This window comes from Cololabis saira, chromosome 5, assembly GCF_033807715.1.
Source record: "Cololabis saira isolate AMF1-May2022 chromosome 5, fColSai1.1, whole genome shotgun sequence".
In the NCBI taxonomy this organism is placed as follows: Eukaryota; Metazoa; Chordata; class Actinopteri; order Beloniformes; family Belonidae; genus Cololabis; species Cololabis saira.
Window position 1 is genome coordinate 3,100,086 of NC_084591.1, and position 13,345 is coordinate 3,113,430.

General features: G+C 42.7%; 1 long non-coding RNA gene across 1 annotated transcript; it reads right to left on the reverse strand.

Moving 5' to 3' along the window:
• Positions 1-4,403: 4,403 nt before the first annotated feature.
• On the reverse strand, positions 4,404-4,948 carry LOC133444556 (uncharacterized). The gene is made up of 3 exons (XR_009782723.1): positions 4,853-4,948; positions 4,636-4,754; positions 4,404-4,511 (listed from the first exon to the last, which is right to left on the reverse strand). It is a non-coding gene; the product is annotated as an uncharacterized LOC133444556 (long non-coding RNA).
• Between the last annotated feature and the right edge of the window lie 8,397 nt (positions 4,949-13,345).

The following is a 13,345-nucleotide window of genomic DNA, read 5'->3' on the forward strand; positions in this document are numbered from 1 at the left end:
AGTGCAGCCACAACAGCTGGCTGTGGACATAGTTACCAGCTAGTTGTCTGTGTCTTTATCCTCCGTTCCGGGCGAACTCTCAGCAACAACGTTCCTCAGGGATTGGAAGGTTTCCATAGCGCCGTTTTCGGATTTAATCTTGAGTGTAGCCGGGTAGATCAGGAAGAATTCAATGCCATTGGCCCTTGCTTGATCCATGGCCAGGGAAAAGGCCAAGCGTTGCTTCACTGTATGGGCATTGTAATCCGGTGAAAAACGTAGTTTCCGACCCTCGATGACAGGAGGCTTTCTTCTCGCAGCGGTCAGGATATCTTGTCTGATTGTGTAGCGAAGGCAGCAGAAAATCAGAGTACGACCCCGCACGTTTGTAGCCCCGGTGCCGTTGTAGATGTGGTGCGCCCTCATAATTTCTCCCTGGAGGTGGCTAAGAGAAGGGAACCACTCCGGCAGCTTTTGAGTGAGATCCTCACATTGCAACGTCTGCTCCGGTCCTCCATCTCGGCTAACTTAGCTTGCATAGTTTCCACACCGGTATCATGCTCAGCTAGCTTGCTGGAATTAGCTTCCACGTTAGCTTGCAGTACACTAACTTCCTTTCTTACTTTGCCAATATCCTTTTTTTGCGCTGTAAAGTCCGCCCGAATACCAGACACCTCGCCCTGAAGATTATTGAGGTGTGCGTCAAAACCAGCAAAACGGGTGTGCATGCTAGCAATGCGAGCATCTATTTTTCCCAGCACGCTGTCCACGCTGGTTAGCCTTGATAGCACAGTGTCCATTTTAGCTTCCAACTCAGTCATTGCGCCCTTTCCCAATCTCAAAAATAACCATCAAATCACCATCAGGCGAAGTCTAACCCATATAAAACACGTCACGGTTCTTTACTCAACACAAAAGTAACCTCTTGTCGGAGAAAAAAAATCACTCAAACGGTCTCAACATTCAAAATTGTAAGCAATGGGTTTAGGAGCTGAAGTCTACGCAGCCATCTTGTACAGCAGCTCGCCGGAACTCCAATTGACATTTTTCTGAGTAGAATACTACTTATAAAAATCACTTTTCTAGTATTATCTCCAGTATTTAAATGTTGGATCAAATGTATGTTTCATATTTCCTAGTTTGTTCAGATGTTTTTTCCAGGTTCTGATGCATTTCTGGTTCTTCAGTTGTTCCTGTCTGATACATTCAGATGTTTAGTTTTTATGTCATAAATTCGAAGAGGAAGTTTAAGAAGAAACAAAGTGTTGGAGGATTAAAGCAGAGAAGAAACCAGCAGTCAGATGGTCAGTGTGGATCAGCAGAGATCAGCCTGATGTCTGCAGGTTAGTGTCAACACAACTTTCACATCAGATTCATCTGAACACACAACTAAAACATGTCTGACCTCAGAGTCTCCAGTCTGCAGTCTGGACTCTCCAGAAATCCACACAGATGTTTCACTCCTGAATCCTGCAGGTTCTGGTTCAAGCTCAGGTCCAGATGTTTCAGGTGGGAGTGGTTGGAATTCAGAGCTGAGCCCAGAGAAGAACAGCTGATCTCTGACAACCAGCAGCCCTCCAACCTGAACAAAAAGTAACACATGTTCAAGTCTCATCAGAGAAGTGTTTCTTCAAATATCAACTTTGTCATCAGGTCCATGTGGGTCACCACCGTATCTGGACTTTATAAAACAGGTTTTACAGTTTTGTTACAATTCAATTCAATTCAACTTTTCAATTCAACTTTATTTATATAGCGTCTAATACAACAGATGTTGTCTGATGACGCTTTCCAGAGATCCAGAACATGAACATAAACATAAACCCCCGAGCAATTATTACATAAACAATGGCAGGTAAAAACTCCCATAGTGGGAGAAAAGCCTTAAGCCAGACAGTGGCAAGGAAAACTCCCCTTTAGGAGGGAAGAAACCTTGAGCAGGACCATAAGGGGGGACCCTCCTGCCGAAGGCCAGGCGGAAGCAGCAACAGGGTAATCAGAGGGGGGGGGGGGGGGGGCGGAAGCAGCACACAGCAGACATCCACGTAGGCAGGTGGAAGCAGCAATGGGATGACCGGGATGGTGGGGGGACCGGGAAGGCAGGCCAGAACGCAGCTCCCGAGGCTCCGGCCTGCAAACATGCATAAAAGAGAAAAAAAGGGGGGCCGGCACAAGAAACTACAGGAACGATGGACAAAAATGATAGCTATGAGATATTTATAATAAATAAAAATGGTAATGGAGAAGAGAGGAAGGGAAAAGGAGAGGAGAAGAAGGGTGAGAGGCATCGCCCAGCGGATCATGTCGGTCCCCCCTGCAGCATAGGCCTATAGCAGCATATCTACCACCAAGCTATATTTGAGACTAACTATTATAGTCTTGTTCTATAGCTGCAACTATGACTACTGACTCTAACACACTAGAGTTTACACTACCTAGAGATTTACCAACACCAGCTAGAGGTTTACTAAACACTAACTATAGGCTTTACTAAACAGAAAGGTTTTAAGTTTAGTTTTAAAGGTGGAGGTGGTGTCAGCCTCCTTAACCCAGATTGGAAGTTGGTTCCAAAGTAATGGTGCCTGATAGCAGAACGCCCGCCCTCCAAATCTACATTTAGATACTCTAGGAACTACGAGTAAACCTTCCACCATGGGAGCGGAGAGCTCTGCCAGGAACATAAGGCACTATCAAATCTTGTAAAAAATGTGGAGCTAAGCCGTTTTGGGTTTTATATGCAAGTAAAAAATTTTTAAATTGAATTCTGAATTTTACAGGTAGCCAATGGAGCGACGCTAACATTGGAGAGACGTGGTCTCTCCTGCTAATTCCTGTCAGCACTCGTGCTGCTGCATTCTGGATCAGCTGGAGCCTATTCAGCAAATTACTTGGACATCCTGCTAACAACACATTACAGTAATCCAGTCTAGAAGATACAAACGCATGAACTAGTTTTTCTGCATCACTCTGCGAGAGGATTTTCCTAATTTTTGCAATATTACGGAGATGGAAAAACGCTATTTTACAAACCTGATTAACATATGGTTTAAACGACAAATCCTGTTCGAAAACAACACCAAGGTTTCTCACAGTTGCACTGGAAGCCATCGCAACACCATCTAGTCCCTTCCTAAAATGCTCTGGACCAAGAATGATAACCTCTGTTTTATCTGAATTTAGAAGCAAGAAATTTCTGGACATCCAGTCCTTGATGTCCCTAAGACATGCCTGAACTTTAACCAACGGTTCTGTCTCATCCGGCTTCATAGACAAATAGAGCTGCGTATCATCAGCATAGCAATGAAAGTGTATGCCGTGATTCTGGATTATACTTCCCAATGGCTGCATGTATAAACTGAACAAGATTGGCCCTAGCACTGAACCCTGTGGAACACCATAACAGACCCTTGACTGTTCTGAAGAAACCTCATGTACATGAACAAACTGGAACCTGTCAGATAGATATGATTTAAACCAACATAGAGCTGTCCCTTTAATCCCAACAACATGCTCTAACCTGCACAGCAAAAAAAACAGGGTTTACGGGTGTGTATACCCCCGGTATTTCAGGTGCTAGCACGGGAATTTATGTAAGGTAAACCAGCCGAAAACGAAAAATTTCCCCGGTCCGGAAACACCCGTATTGTACTGGGACCTCCTGCTGTGTTTGGAGTAGCCAGCTCAGCAGGGTGCCATGCTGGCTATTGTCACACAAAGGTGTGACATTCCAGACTTGAGGGGGGTGGGGTGGGGGGTAACTTCACCCCCCCAACCCCCCCCCACCCCCCCCCCACCCCCCCTCCCAACCCTCACCCCCCCAACCTCCCCCAAGCCCCACCCCCCCAACCCTCACCCCCCAACCTCCCCCAAGCCCCACCCCCCCAACCTCCCCCAAGCCCCACCCCCCCAACCCTCACCCCCCAACCTCCCCCAAGCCCCAACCCTCACTCCCCAACCCCCCCCCCCAAGCACAGCAACCTCTACTGGTGCAAAAGAAAATTGCACCCGAGAGGATTACTGCAAGCTACCTGCAGTTTACCAGGCTACAAATACATGCACATTTCAGAAATCAAATAAGCAACCACCTCAGCACAAGTAAATCTATTTATTGCAGAAAATTAAAACACAGTATTCCAAAAAGTTCAGTGTGTGTCCACATGAAAAAAACAAAAAAGGCACTTCTCCCACAAAGAAATCAAAACTTAGTCCAGTCAGTGAGCACTTTTCTCTCTTGCAGTTTTTTTTTTTTTTACAGTTTGATCTGAATGGCCCCTGCTCCTCTACCAAACAGGTCAACTTAAGAGTTTAACAGAGCTAAAAACGAGCCATTGTCTCCCAGTGGCGCCGCCCGTTGCGTGGCACCGCTCTGCCCCAGTGACTGTCGCTGAAGCAGAAGCCTCGTGTCTTTGGGGTGGAGGTGAAACTATCCACACCGCCCGTCCATCTACGACGCCATCTTCTTCTTCTGACATCAGGTCATCAGGTCACATTTCAGCGGGAGTCTGTACACATCTAGCCCTGGAGGCCAGCAACTGCAAAATATAGAGTAGCAATTAAAATGTGTATAATTTTTACCAATATTCAATTAACACTAAATTAAAAACATCTCAGTTCCATATACTGTAACTCACTAACCCAAATATTGCTGTAACTTACCCTTGTTTTCCGTTGTCTAGTCTTCATTGCATTGTTTAATTTCTTTTTCTGGGGAGCATTTTCTGGCTGATCGAGACGATGGCTCCTTTTCAAAGACTCAAAATAAGTCTTGCAAGCAGCTAAAGCACAAGCAAAAATACAATTAGAATTTAATTAGTTTCAATATCTATTCAAAGCAATTCTAAAAGAACAAGGATGGATGTGCCTTTCTTTTTACCTGTTATCACGTCGCTGTCTGTGTCAGGAAAAGCAATGCCGACCTGCTCCAACATGTATGTCGTAACTGCAAGGTTATGTGGAGAATTGATACTGTTGGGAAAGAGAGGAGCCATGTTAGTTGATTAAAAACAAACTCAAACCCCAAAGCAACCTTTTATTTATTTTTGTGTGGAGAAAATAGATCTAGATCACACGTGACTACACTGAGCACACGTGACACGTTACTAAGAATACTATAGAAATATTGATTTAATATAAATACCATGTCATAGCTATCTGTTTCTGGTTATTTTCATATAAAAGTACGTTTTTCAATGTTTATAATTATTCACAAGTATGCAGTGTCATAACTACATCTCTGACGTTCATAACAAACCAAACTGTTTGAAAATCTGTTGAGAATTGAGCAAGTTAAGGTTGTTTAAGCCAGTGATTCTTAACCATAGGGCCGCGGCCCACACTTGGGCCGCGAGCGCCATCTAGTGGGCCGCCAAAAGAAATTCAGTTTTGTACGTGTGGGCCGCGAGGGCCGCGGGACTGCATAGCAACTCCCAACCAAATGAGGAGAAGAAGACACTCAGCTAGCTGACGTGTAATAGTAAGAGAAATGGTGTGTCTTTACAGAAAAAATCCTTCATTTTGCACAGAGTAGGTTTAGATCCGCCAGGATTAGGGATCGATTAATTGGGTCTGCGCCCAGAGCGAGCGAGCGCGGCGTGCTCATTTATCCCGGCGCGTCCCCGCGGCCGGGGAGGTCGGCTGAGGCTGCCGCTCGGGCGGTGGGCTCCGTCGTTACTGGTGAAAGATGGTACATGTAGATGCGTGGGCTGTCGTGTCTGCTGGACTGGACTGTTCGGGCTTTCGAAAAAGCATCGGAAAGTAACTGCTGCAGCGCGACCAGAGAGCTGCGGTGCGGGCTGTGCCCGTCGCAGCTGATCAGGCTCGGATGAACCCGACACACTGAGTCCTGACAACTTATTAATGTAAATAACTTAAAGTAAAATCAAACTAAGTTTTGTCCTCGCTGTATTTTTAAATATGCAACCCGGAATGGACAAATTTATCCTGGTTCAGTCTTCCCACTGGGACAAAACCAGTGTCTCATACGTTCAGAGACCGTGGCGTTCAAAGTGCGAAAGTGAAACGCCACTGAAACAAAACACAAAGTTTTTCATCAAACATATCCACTCAAGTCTGAACTGAAGTCACAGAAAAATAAACAGACCATCTTAAAACATCCTGATACAGCTGTGAAGCAGCTTTCTCCACAGTGAACATAATTAAAACTAAATATCGTTTCAGGCTCATCAATGAGCACCTCCACATGCATATGAGAACCTGACACCATCCAGCCCAGATTTAAAGTCCTGACAGGAGAAGTTAGAGCTCAGTTCTCTCACTGAACAACAGAAAGTGTGGGGCATAAGATTAAGGGGAAGAAATAAAAACTGCAAAACTGTTAAATTGTTAAGATGTGTTTATATTAATTTAGTATAAAAATGTGTTGAGACAATTAACAAAGAAAATGGGAAATTCAAACTGCTGGTAGAGAAATAAAATAAGATAGCATTTGAAAAATAAAATAAAATCTACTTTATTTTTAAGAGAAAAAAATATGTTTAATTCAAGTTAAACATGTTAATTGGCAAATATGTACTTTTTTTAATATAACAGTCAGATGCAGATGTTGATACAACTATGAGGCTACTTGAATATATACACACACACATATATATAAATATATATATATATATATATATATATATATATATATATATATTTATATATTATGATGTTCTGGACCTTCGCTTGAGTAAATTTTCTCTAAATGGACCTCTTAAAGTTGAATACCCCTGCTATACAGTGTTTATATTTAACGGGCCCCGGGCCACTCTGTACTGGAAAAATTGGGCCCCAAGGTCAGAAAGGTTAAGAACCCCTGGTTTAAGCAGTACAGGCACCATTAAACACAATGTTAGAGTGAGCGAGCTCTCCTGTGGCAAGATGGCCGCCGTGTGACGACGTCGCTCTGCATTGGCAGCAGCGCGGACGAGTCCTCTAGCCTTTAATAAAGTCCATAGACATATATAAAGTTTATATATGTCTATGGACCGACCCATCACTACAAAATCAGTTTGGCTTTTCAACCATTTCTTTCCTAATGCCGTTTATTCATTTATTTTTTATTTTGCTGTGGTAAATTACAGTGATTACAAACAAAAAACATATATTTACCTTTGTTTTGGATCCAGCTTCATAGCGTTGTTTTCAGAATTGTGTAAACGTCTTACAGCCTCCTGTATAGATTAATAATACAAAGTTAGTGTGATTCTAAAAGTATTTAAGCATTATTGCCTCATGTGGACATGCAGTTAAATGTAAAAGGAATTGTGCACAGTCCTTAGTCATAAGCAAACTTACTTACAGCAACACGTGTGTTCTTTGCTCTTTTAATCCGTTTTGCGGGTGTGGAATCGGAGCTGAAAGTTTCAACACGATCAGAGCTTAAGTTCTTCACTTCCTCGTCCAGTTCAAATCTGCCGTCGATGTCCTGTAGTCTGCGCTCTATCTTTTCAAATCTGCTGTTATATAATAGATCCATGGGAAAAACACGGAAAATAATTCTGGAGATTTCATCTTCTTCTGCTGGTGCTGTGTCGTTGATACAGCGCCCCCATAACGGCGCCATGCTGCAACTGCAGTCAAAATAACATCCATCCAGTGAGTCCAACGCCTGCCAGATAATAACAATTTTCATGACGTCGGATTTTTGAGAGCTGGGGGTGGCACGAAATGAGGCGGAGGCGGCCGCCTCTTAATTTTGAATGCAGGAAAAACCCTGAGTAAAATCAGAAAATGTGTATACAGTAAAATATTGTAGATCTGTTTTTGTATTGCTGAAGTTCCTGTCAACACCATTGATTTACATTTGTTCTACTGTGTACAAAATGGCAAGATTCTGACAGAAAAATATTTTTTGCAGTACTTGTCACATGCACATACTGTAAGCAATCAAAATAACAGGGTTCAATATGCAGTACAACAACGGCCAATTCTCAAAGAAAGTACTGTAAATGAAACACAATGAAATGAAACCCTGTAAATATGAAAGAAATAAAAATACAGGAAAATAACGCATTTTGTCGACACAGGCCTGACGATCAGCCACATGTTCTCATCCACGTCCTCCTCGATCCATATGGATCGAGGAATGCTTCTCTTGAATCCATCCTTCGCTAGCTGGTAGAATTTGCAAAACAACAACAACAAAAGATCACTAGAAAATTTCTGGAAATTTTGATATGGGCATGCCCTACCGCCCATTCGTCCCCTCTTGCTGCTTTGGTTTGGGGCTGCAGTGGTTGTGTTTAGGGTGGTTCTATGTCAGTTTGAGGTGTTTTTACGCTTGTATTTCATTCATTCCTGTGCTCCCAATAGTTATTAATGGGGCGCGCTTTTTGGCATCTAGCGTTGCCACGGTAACGCTTTTGACTGAGAATAGTAATGCCCATCGAGGCAAGATGGAGACGCATCTAACGATGTATGCCGTGCATGGGTGCATGTTCCGGTTCAGGCTATGTTAACGGATAGGTTTTTTTTTTCACCATGGTACAAAACCCCATCCGAATGAATGGGGCCATTTGGCCTGGATTTTGACATAAAATTTCCTTAAATCCCAGCTTCATGAAATTTGAGTACGGTATGTTGAAGTCCACAGCGTGCCGAGTCAGGGGACATTTGTACGATGTCTCTACGATAACCTGTTGCCTAGCAACAAGCGTCCAAATTGAAACAGAAATAAAAAAGAAAATGAAAGGCCAATATCGCAAATCTGTAATAATTAGCATAATGAGGTTGTAGGGTCTGTTAGTGCCAATCGGGCCGAGTGTTTGAAAGTTTCAACGATGTCTCTACGATAAAGTCCGGCCGAGCAATAAGCGTCCGAATTTTTGCCTTTTTTTTTGCTTTTTGGCGTCTAGCGTTGCCACGGTAACACTTTTTACTGAGAAAAGTAATGCCCATCGAGGAACGATGGAGACGCATCCAACGATGTATGCCATGTATGGGTGCATGTTCCGGTTCAGGCTATGTTAAAGGATAGGTTTTTTTTTCACCATGGTACAAAACCCCATCCGAATGAATGGGGCCATGTGGCCTGGATTTTGACATAAAATTTCCTTAAATCCCAGCTTCATGAAATTTGAGTATGTTGAAGTCCACAGCGTGCCGAGTCGGGAAACATTTGTACGATGTCTCTACGATAACCTGTTGCCTAGCAACAAGCGTCCAAAGTCAAACGGAAAAAAAAAAAAAATGAAAGGTCAATATCACAGAAACTGTAATACTTGGCATAATGAGCTTGTACGTACCATTAGGGACAATCGGGCCGAGTGTTTGAAAGTTTGAACGATGTCTCTACGATAAAGTTCGGCCGAGCAATAAGCGTGGGAATTTTCGCCTTTTTTTTTGCTTTTTGGCAACTAGCGTTGCCACGGTAACCCCTATTACGGAGAAAAGTAATGCCCATCGAGGCATGATGGAGACGCATCCAACGATGTATGCCATGCATGGGTGCACGTTCCGGTTCGGGCCGTATTAACGGACGAAAAAAAGTGCGGAATAAGAATAATAATAAGAAAAGGGAAACCTTTTCTAGATACTAATATATCGCCTTCATTTTCATGTTTTTCCTCGTTTTTCCGGCCGTGTTTTAGTTTTTGGGGATTTTTTTTTTCCACATCCGAGCGGGGTCATGCTGTACACCCGCTGGTGCGCAGTGGGACTTTTGCGACTTTAGCTTGTTAGCAACATTGCCTTTTGGGCCATTCTGGACGATTGCAATATGGTCATGCCATTACTTGGCATGCCCATAATTAATCCATACAGGTGTGGCGAGACCATGTGTCAAGTGCAAAAGCAGAAAATAACAGAAAACTTACATTGCAGCTTGCAAAGGGACCCGGACAAATCCTAGGACACAGTACAGAGAAATGAGAGATTATTATTAATAAAAAGTAAAATAAATACATTCAAAATAATGTTTTTAAATTAAATAAACTGTAAATAAAATTGAAATAAAGTGCAAATTAAACTATATTTGTGCATAGCAGAACCAGAATAATAAGAAGCTGGGATTCCAGATGTGGATAAATGATCAGGCCAGTGATACAGTGTTTCCTCAAACTAGAGCTCTTAGTTATCTTTTTAAATCACATTTTACATCAACACTTCTTTGCAAACTGTTAAGTTTAAACCCTATTTTAAATCATATCTGTAAACTGCACACTTAAGTTACTTTAGGTTTAACCTGCAGTACACAAATGGTAAAAAACATTCAAACCAAAATCTTAATAAAGCTACAAAATAATATAGCCTACAACAAACAATTTCTTATTAGCTCATTACCTTCAATAAGTCTTGTGAAAATTAACTTTATCTCAGGGAAATTCACCTTTTTAATACAAAAACTGCTACATACATAGTAACTAGGGGTGTAACGATACACTAATCTCACGATACGGTACGATACACGATACTGAGGTCACGATAACGATACGATACGATATTATAGCAGTATTTTTTTAACAACCTTGAATGAGGAACATATGACTGGAAAAAAATTGTCTTTTATTTGAAAGACACAAAATACCCTATTGTTACAGTTTGTAATGCTTTATAACTGTTTAAGTTTTAAAGAGAAAGCCAGGCCAACCATTTTCCACAAACTGAACTAAAAGTAAATGTCAGGTTTGCATTATGCATCTTCAGTTTCATACAAGTAAAAATATTTTGCCACAAACTGAATAGTTTCTCTCATGTATGATTTGACTGTAATTTAACAACTAAAATTAAATAAATAAATAAAAGTAAATAAATACATACGATTTTACATCATAAAAAAAGATTGATTCATGCTCACCTTATAAGTGTAAGAGGAGATTTATTTTTGTTAAGAAGTTTATTTTGGTAATTCAGGGTTCATTATTTTATAAATATATTCTTTATATTCTGATGTAAATCATGGACTATAATGACACCAGTCAGTTTATCTGTAGTTGTTAGTATGTTTTAGATTGGGCGGAGTGATACAGCACTAGGTGCTGTGTTGACGCTCTAAAATCCTACGCTGTTGAGCGGACATTAAAGTACACTGGAGCTCAGCAGAAGTTGTCCCCGTGTTTATCCTACACACGACCCGAAAAAGGTTTAATTTAATAAGGTAAGGTTTAACTCTACACCAGACTTACATCAAAACGGGACCACAAAACGGGACTAGTTTTTTCTGAGCGGAGTAAGATTTTGGTCCGCGGGTTGAGGTGCGGTCGCGGTCGGATGCGTGTTTCTAGTCAACACAATAGATTAAAGGTGACCTATTATGAAAAACACGTTTTTTCTTGTTTTAACATATATAAAGTGGTCTCCCCTCACCCTGCCAGCACAGGGGAGACAAAATACCATGAATTTCTGCAAGCTCTCTGACCCCCGCCGGACTGAGTCCCCAGTGTCACGTGGCCTTTTTTTGAGCCATTCTGAATCTGCGCCTAGGGTGACGTCACCATAGGCGCTCATTTCCATAGGTTCAGCCTCCGCTGCTGAAACCACGCCCACAACCAGCTCTCTGGCTCTGGCTGGAGCTGTCCATCCTTCAGCCAGTCGGACGCGGCGCCGCAGCGCCGCGGATCCAGGTTAAATCATGCAGGTTCCCGGGTGATTTGGGAGCTGGGTCCTCGGGGGTCTGTCCCAGGCTGGACCAGCTTCACCCTTCGAGATTTTCAGCGAAATCTGTCGGTTTGATCCCCGATAACGGGCGATGCGCCGCGGATGCGCTCCGGAGCGGATCTGTGCGCCCGCCGTGGAGTTGCGGCGCCCGTCGCGCGCAGCATCCGCCGGGTAGATCCGGCTGAAATTCCGCTGGTCGGTCCCCGGGAGTCCCTGCTACCAGTCCAGGCGGGTTCCTGCGGTCCCGGCCGGTGGGAACCGGTCATATTTCCCGGTTAAAGCCGCGGTGATGCGCGCTGATCCAGCAGCGCTGCTCCCGGGCGCCTGGCTTGGCTCCGCGGCCAGCGTTCAGACTCCGCCGGGCAGATCCGGCTTAAATAGTGCATAAATGTTAATTATATACAACTCATATTTTATTTTTTTAACAATAAAGTTGCCATTTGTGAAAATTCAGTGTTGTATTTATTTACAGGCTCGGGCTGCTCTGGCGGAGCAGGTGTATTCTCCTCCCCTGCTACACGTCATTCAGGGAGCCAATCAGCACAGAGCCTCATTATCATACCCCCCCCTTCCCTAAAAATGAGGCGCAGAAAAAGAGGTTAGAAGCGGTAAAACTAGTGACAGGGCCCACAGGCTGGATTTATGATTTATGTAGAAAAAACAAGCTTTAGATTGTTTTTAAGACATTCAAGGCCTGTTTAAAATATACATTAAATGCCATAATAGGTCTCCTTTAATATTAATAACCCAATATCGCGATACACTTTGTCACCTCCACGACACGTATTGTGACATTTTTGTATCGCGAAATTTCGTGGCACGATATATTGTTACACCCCTAATAGTAACTAAACAATTAACATGAACAAATATGGTCTTTGCCTTAACGAAATGTAATAAAATACTCATGCAGAACGCATGTCAGTATTGAGTAATTCCACAAGATGACGGCAAACGCACGTGTTTACTCTTGAACACAAAGAAAATATACTTTTTAACTAAATAAAACATCACAAAAATATTCTCCTCAAAGCTAAAACATATTAAGAAATTATACCAGTTCCACCGTTAAACTCATTTAAAACATACCTGGAAAATAAAGGATCTGCGAGCGCTCTCCCACGTTGCTGGGCGCAGCAATGGCGGATCCAAGCTCGACTCTGAACGAGGTAAACGATCGCTTATCCTGGCGGATTTAAAACTATTTCGTGCAAAATAAAGGATCTTAAAATAATGAAGGACAAAGCAGCTAGATGAGTGTCCGAGGTAAATAGAACGTGCCGCGGCATTTCTCCTGTTTTTCTCCAGCTCCCCCGTCTCTTCCTCTGGGTTTCCTGAGGAAGAAGTCAGTCAGTAACAGCGCCACCACATGGTCGGGATGCCCAAGTGTGGGTCGCAGCCCTATGGTTAAGAATCACTGGCATAGCACATATACATATAATATATATAATTTGTATTTATTTTTTTTTTCATGCACACTGATCGTTTTAAGTGAGGTTTTTAATCAAAGAAAACTATTATTTCTGAAAACCTTTGGCCAAAGTGGAGCAAATTCTCGTGTTTATTTTTTCTGAAAGCTATGTATCTCCGGAGTAGCCTGGAAATCTATGTCTATGACTGGACTGGAAAAAAAATCCAATTTCAAAAGAAGTTTGGTCCCCACAGCCATCATAGCACCGAACAAGAACATGTAGATTTCACTGGTATGTTATCTGTCATGTGTGGGGTCATGTATGGATGTATGCTGGATGCCAGGATTGCATTGTAGCCT